A 7,046-nucleotide genomic window follows, 5' to 3' on the forward strand; every position below is an offset into this window, starting at 1 on the left:
AGAAGTTCAGGTGATACGGTTTCCGGAGCCAACACCTGAACGAGAACCAAAGACCCACGTGACTGCTGTGCATTATATTTATGGCCTCGTGGACACTTATGAATGAAAAATATGATCCAAACGTGTTGGGGCGGGGAAGGGGCAAACGGTTTAAAATATAAACCCAGCTAAAAGAAATGTATTTAACCAAAATTTACTTTAAAATGTTCAAAACTTCAAATGAATGTACTTTACTTTCAGAACTACTTTACTTTCCACGTTACTTTCATCAATTTTCTAACCTGCATTTCTTTGTTGACAGAGAGGTGGGTGGAGTGGAGAGAATCGGATGTAAAAACTGTTTTTTGTCTGTTATGTTTGAGATAGAATTTATATGGATGTTCAAGTAAAATGTAAAACATTACTTTAGAAATTGTTGTGCAATCTACTGACCTTAAACCAGCTTCTTACTCAAATACAGATACTCAGATACATCCAATACTTATCAGTGATCATGCACCAGTCTCCAATACTATGGAGTGATTTTCTTGCCATTATTCCAACTGCAACACTCGCTGTTTTGAGGGTAAAACTTTAAAAACTTTGTGCGCTCACAACATTATCATGCACTCAAAACAGAAAACTCCACTTGAGACTGAAAAATACTTACAAACAAAACAATTTTCACTGAAGAGAAATGTTCTCTATATGGAGCAGGGCACCTCCTTACAAATGGGCTACCAAAGCCAGCCAATCACAGACGCGGACATGAAGGTTGATGTTTGTGATTGGCTGGAAGAGGAGACAATTTCTCGAGTGAAAATTGTTTTGATTGCACATATTTATTATGGGTAATTTTTTAGCAAGTATTTTTGAGTTTCAAGTCCATACATCACTATCTCTAAGAAAGTATTTAACTTATCTTTTTAAAAAATCTCTGCTTAATGACCAAGATTTTATTAATCTTTTAAAACATAAACTTTAATAGAAAAAAATTGAACTCGAGACCAGATATTTTACCATGTGTTCTTTGGGAGGCAGCAAAAGCAGTAATGAGAGGTAAAATAAATTCTTTCTCATCTAAAACAAAGAAAAAGGAAAAAGCAGTTTTGTCAAAATAAGAAAACAAAATTAGAGCTCTTGATGCTGCTTATGCTGCTTCTGGACAGGAAAATATCTCCTTAAGTAGAGAAGGAACACATCACTCACAAATAAGACCAAATAAATGACTAATTTAAAGAATTCTATTAGAATTTATACTCATCACAACCTGACCCATCAGAAGAGGGTATTAAACAATTTCTGATAGGGTAAACTTACCAAAACTAAACCAAGAACAAATCCCAGCCTTAAGGCCCGTACACACCGGGACGAATATTCGCCAGGCGTTATTCGCCAGCGTTTTTCGCCACGTTTTTTGTGTTCACACCCAGGCGATTTTCGCTGACGATGAGTGGAGTGAACATGCAATTTCATTCCCTGACATTAGATGGCGCTTAATGTAAAACAGAAATACTCCTGTACACAAGGTGGCGCTGCGCAACTTTACGCTTCTTAAAGTCGCTTTTCACTCAGAAGAAGAGAGCAAGTATTTACCCGCTTGTCAGAATAATACAAAGAAAACATGAATATTTCAAGCACCAGTAGCTCCAACTGGTGCTTGGTTCGGGGATGTTTTAGAATGTCCGTCATTATTGCTTCGCGGCAGTGTAGACGCTACTTGGCGTCTATCTTCTTCGCTGGTATGTGTGCTCAGAAAGGCAGTTTTGTGTTTGAGCGCCCCCAAGTTGTGTTTTACTGTAACTTCAGAAGCTCCAGAAACGTGGGCAAAAGCGCCATTCTCATTGGTCGAGTAGATTTCGACGCGACGCGTCGAAAAAAAAAAACGAACCCGAGGCGTTTTTTTTTTTTGACGCTTTAACGCGTGGCGTTTTTTCGCGTCGGTGTGCACACTCTCGTTGGTGCCCTTTGTTTAGTCACGAGGCGTTAAACGTCGGCGAAAATCGCCGGCGAAATTCGTCCCGGTGTGAACAGGCCTTTAGACTCATCTCTCAGTGGAAGAACAGTCTCTGCTGCAGATGCCCAATAACAAAGCTCCAGAGCCGGACAGCTTTCCTGCTGAGTTCTACAAGGAATGCTGGGACCGCTTGGCACCAGTTTTTAATGAAATAGTTATATTTAATAAAGATCATAACCCATTACCAGCTAATTTGATCTCAGTTTATGTAATTCTTCTCTTGAAACCAGAAAAAGACCCCACCCTGCCTTTCAGCTACCGTCCTATCTCTCTGATCGATGGAAACCTAAAAATCACATGTAAAGCTCTAAACTAGAGAAGATCATTACCCAGATAAATCACCCTGATCAAACAGAATTTATAAAAGGAAGACAATCCACAAAGAATGCTCGTAGACTTATTAACTTAATAGACTTTATCAAAAAACAGAAAACCACCATGATTTCATTAGATGCTGAAAAAAGCATTTTACATAGTCAATTTGAGGTTTCACATACATTTGGGTTTAAAAACTCATTTATTGATTGGATTAAAATTCTATTTTACAGTCCGTCTGTTAGAACAAATGAAGAGACATCTGGCAAGTTTGCCCTTCAAAGAGGCACAAGACAGGGGTGTCCACTGCCCCCCTCTCTCTTTGCTTTATTTATTGAACCTTTAGCTGTAGCCATAAGACAGAAGGAAGATATAGAAGGAATTAAAACAAAAAATATCAATCACAAAATACGTTTTTACGCAGATGATGTATTACTTTTTCTCCAAAACTCAGAATTCACAATATCCAGAGCAGTGACAGTTATTGAAATATTTTGATAATTATACGTGATGTCGGAAATAAAGGTACAATGCCAACAAAAAAATGGGAAACAGATCTGGTTGTTAGTTCAGATGGCGCTTTTGGGTTACACATCTACTCACATACCTTTAGACTAACCAAAAGTCCCAATCTGCAGTTCAGACAGTATAAAACTCTTCATAGGACTTACTACACAGGACAAAGGATGTTTAAGACGGATCTCAGAGACTCGGACTTCTACAATAGTAACACCCCAGACAGTTATGTGGATGGGTTTAGGGAATTTATGAAGGTGGAAGGCACCGCCCTAATGACAGTTTGCATTTAAATTTTCACACACATAAATGATATATAAACACGATATATAAACACATAAACACGATGCTATGCAAATGAAAATGCATTACATCAAAGGGTTTTGTTTTGATTTATTGATCGATTGTTTGAATGATTGATTGATTGATAATTGATTGGTAGGGAGAAGACATCAATGTAAGGGTGGGGTCATAGAATAGCACAATGAAGAAAATAGCGAGAGATAGGGGGTTTTGGGGACTGCAGTTGGCAAATATTTTGAGGAAAAGGACCCTCTTCAATTCAATTCAATTCAATTCAATTCAATTCAATTTTATTTGTATAGCCCAAAATCACAACAACAGTCGTCTCGATGGGCTTCGAAGTAAAACATGAACTTAAAAGGATCACGAATACAAAGAGTTCAATAGGAAAATACTAAAATGTACTAACAAACTGACTAAGCTATACTGGCATCCCTGCCCTTAGACCCCCCTTCGCGGTAAGGAAAAACTCCCAAAAAAAACGGATTCCGGAAAAAACGAAGAAACCTCAGGGGTGCCCGCATGAAGGAGGGATCCTCCCCCCAGGACGGACAGGCGATTTACCAGAACTCTTAGAGAAGAATTAACTTATCTATCCCTACAACTACATATATAAAGGTCCAGCAGACGAGCTTCATCCAGCCGTGGTTGTGGAGACAGTCAAAGGCGCGAGTCGAGCCTGAGACAGGAACCACAGCCAGCTGTAGGAGCAGGAGCAGAGACGTACACGGTCAGGAACTGGAGCACGGATGAGCCAACTGGAATCTGGAAGCACTCCCACTCCCCAGGAGGGGAGAGGAAAAGAGGGACAATACATGAATCGCACGGAGAACTAAATGATGATTAATGATCAAAAATAGAGAAGAGAGGAAGGGCAGAAGTAGAAGAGAAAAGAGGACAGAACCCCAGTGCACCATAGTTACCCCAGCTTCAACTTCTAGCAGCCTTTTAAAAGAAATAGTTATTAAGTTTAATTTAAAAAAATTAACATTAAGTTAAATAATCTCTGAATACTAAGTAGTCTGACAATAAGCCTGTCCAAAGAGGAATGCTTTAAGTCTAACTTTGAATGTAGAAACTGTGTCGGCCTCTCTTACATGAGCTGGGAGTTTATTCCATAAAACAGGGGCTTGGTGGCTAAACGCTCTACCTCCAACCGTACTTTTACTAATTCTAGGAACCACAAGCAGTCCTGCATTTTGCGAGCAAAGTGTTCTTATTGGATGGTAAGGGACTATGAGGTCCTTAATATAGGACGGGGCCATTCCATGTAAGGCTTTATAGGTTAACAGGAGGATCTTGAACTTGATTCTAGAATCAACTGGGAGCCACACAGGAGTGATGTGATCTCTTCTGCTAATTCCTGCTAACAATCTAGCTGCTGCGTTCTGAACAAGCTGGAGACTTCTTAAGGAACTCTTAGGACACGCCGCTAACAAGGAGTTACAGTAATCCAGCCTCGTCGTAACAAATGCATGGATGAGCTTCTCAGCATCACTCTTAGAAAGTATATTTCTGATCTTAGCAATATTCCGCAGGTGAAAAAAATCTTGTGATAGACCAGACCCCCTTTATCCATGAAAGCACAGACAAACACAAACATTCACACTTTATTCTTTGGATCGCAGAAGGGTTAATATGAATGTTGCTGTGCACATCATCTAGATTCACCCATTCATCTTCTAAATCCACTTAAGCCCTTTTGGGATCACAGGGTTGCGAAGCCAACCCAGTTACTGTTGGGCAGAGGCGGGGGGACACCTTGAATGTATATTAAATCTATCAATGGGCTATATCTACGTACAGTAAGGACCATAAATATTTGGTCAAAGACACATTCTTTCTAATTTAGTTTCTGTACATTACCACAGTGAATTTTAAATCAAACAACTCAGATACCATTGAAGTGCAGACTTTCAGCTTTTATTCCATTGGTTAAAAAAAAGATTCCATAAAAATGTGAAAAACTAAAGCATTTTTTAAACACAATCCCTTCATTTCATGGACTCGTAAGTAATTGGACATATGACATAACTGAAAACAAAATGGTCATTACTTATATTTGGTTGAAAACCCTTTGTTGGCAATGACAGCCTGAAGTCTTGAACTTATGGAGTTAATTCAGTCTCAATAATCAGAAATGCACACAACCTGTTTTACAAATGCACACGCTCCGATTGAAATGCATGCTCAATTGAGTTAAGATCAGGGGCCTCATTTATAAACGTTGCGTACGCACAAAAGAAGGCGTACGCCACTCTCTACGCAATAGTTGAGATTTATAAAAAGCAAACTTGACGGGAAAATGTGCGGTCCTCCACGCAAGCTCAGACCCAGGCGTACGCACAAAAACGGGTGAAATGAGAAATGGCGACACCGTCGGCAGATGGAAGAAACACGTGAAAGTGACAGTGTGTGCCAAATCGTGCTGGCATGTGCTGTGCTACACAATGTGGCACAGCTTAAAAACGTGCCTCTACCCCCTGGCGCTGATTGCTGTGTTGGCCCCGACCCTGAACCCCATCCCCACGCATTTGAGCCATTTGCTGCTGCTGTGCGCCAGCGTTTGGAAGTGATGCGTCGCTTTTAAAGAACAACAAGAGGTGTGGAAAATATTATTTATTTAAGAATTCCCTCATAGTGCAGTTAATTTCAGTCAGGGCGATCTTGATTTCGCCCAACTCCTTGGCCACCTCTCTGATTGAACTACTGACTTCCCTCTGCATTTCAAGGACTGCATCGGTGAGGACACGCCCACTGCTGGAGGGTTGAGAGCCGCGTGCCGTGGAGACGCTGGGTCCAGACGGCTGCTCAGCTGCAGCATCGTAACCACTGGCCCCGCTGGAACACCCAGCAACTAAAATAAAATAGTTCTATATTAATAATCTGTAATTGTGTAGCCTGCATACATGTGACTTGACTGCATTCATTTTAATTATTTCTCTTACCTGTGTCAGTCACCCTGACCCTGGCGCGTCGGCGTCCCCTCCGTCTCAGTCAGGTGACTGAGGCGGAGGAGGACGCCGATAAGGGGGACTTAATAGGGATTCCCCAATAATAGCGGCCAGTTTCTCATCAAGAGGGGTCAGCTCCGGTCCCCCCCCCCCCCCCCCCCCCCCCACGTGGCGGACACACTCTGTCGATGCAGCGCTAGACGTTTTTTTGCCTCGACTTTGATGTCCGATCATTTCTTTCATTTCTTTTTTATTTCGGCCACGGTCCGAGGTTGTGAGGCTACAGCATTTACGGCGTCTGCCACCGTTTGCCGCTCACGTACCTTTTTGGCATTAGTAATGCCCACACTGTGCCCTCCAAACAACGTTTTATCCTCTTTTCCACCTCGCCAACGATAACTTCTACTTCACATTGAGTGAAGTTACGTTTTTTGATTTCCTCTCTGTGTTTGCCATGATTTAGCAAGCCATGAATATTCATTTGTGGGCGTTTCACGGACTATTTATGGGCAACTATGGGCGTGTCATGTAGCCGCAAAAGCTGCGCTGCATTTAGAATCGGTTGTGATTTATAAAGGGAAAGATGCGTAGGATGTGCGTGCGCACGGTTTTATAACTCCGAATATTTCTGTGCGTACGCACGTCCTATGTTTCATCCGTACGCCACTTCTGACGCAAATCCTACGCAAAGTTTTATAAATGAGGCCCCTGGTGATGTCCATGAGTTCAAGAATTTAGGCTGTCATTGCCAACAAAGGATTTTCAACCAAATATTAGTAATGACCATTCTGTTTTCAGTTATTTCATTTTGTTTAAAAATGCTTTAGTTTTTCACATTTTTAAACAACCTTTTTGTTCAACCCATGGAATAAAAGCGGAAAGTCTGCACTTCAATGGCATCTCACTTGTTTTATTTAAAATTCACTGTGGTAATGTACAGAAACTAAATTAGAAAGATTGTG

This window comes from Oryzias latipes, chromosome 3, assembly GCF_002234675.1.
Source record: "Oryzias latipes chromosome 3, ASM223467v1".
NCBI lineage: Eukaryota > Metazoa > Chordata > Actinopteri > Beloniformes > Adrianichthyidae > Oryzias > Oryzias latipes.